Source organism: Arachis duranensis, chromosome 9, assembly GCF_000817695.3.
Source record: "Arachis duranensis cultivar V14167 chromosome 9, aradu.V14167.gnm2.J7QH, whole genome shotgun sequence".
NCBI lineage: Eukaryota > Viridiplantae > Streptophyta > Magnoliopsida > Fabales > Fabaceae > Arachis > Arachis duranensis.
Window position 1 is genome coordinate 104,358,849 of NC_029780.3, and position 697 is coordinate 104,359,545.

The window sequence follows — 697 nt, forward strand, 5'->3', positions numbered from 1 at the left end:
TAATATAGTTATATTTTTATTTTAATATTTTAATTTTAATATAATTAGAGAATGTCATGTTGCACTCTTTGATTGTCAAATTTATAATTATTCATTGATAATGATATATAAAAGAGATATAGTGATTGAAGGAATGATAGGGATAGATAAAGGGAGAGAGGAGGGGAGAACTTTTTAATTTTGGAGGGAAAGATTTAATTTAATTTTAATTGCAATGAGGGAATGATATGTGACATATTTTCGTTGTAAAATTAGTAGGGATGATGGAAGAACTCTTTAATTTGGAAATAAAGATTTAATTTTAATTATAATGGGAGTGATATATGGCACATTTTGATTGTAAAATTAGTAAAAAAAAGATAGAACTTTTTAATTTTAGAAGAAAAAATTTGATTTTAATTATAATAAAAAAATAATATATGACATATTTTTATTGTAAAATTAGATATATATAATAGATAAAATAGTTGTTAATTGATTAGGACAAGTTAAAGAATATAATTTGTTATTGTAGATGTACTAATATTACAAGTACTAGTGTTAGAAATGTTGTTAGTATATATTATTAATTAATTGTCGGTACATATTTATTTTAGTAATTTTATTTTTATTTTAAATTATTTAAAAAAACAGAATTATTTATTTAATAGATGTTAGTATATATTTTTTAGTGATTTAGCTTTTGTATTAAAAATTT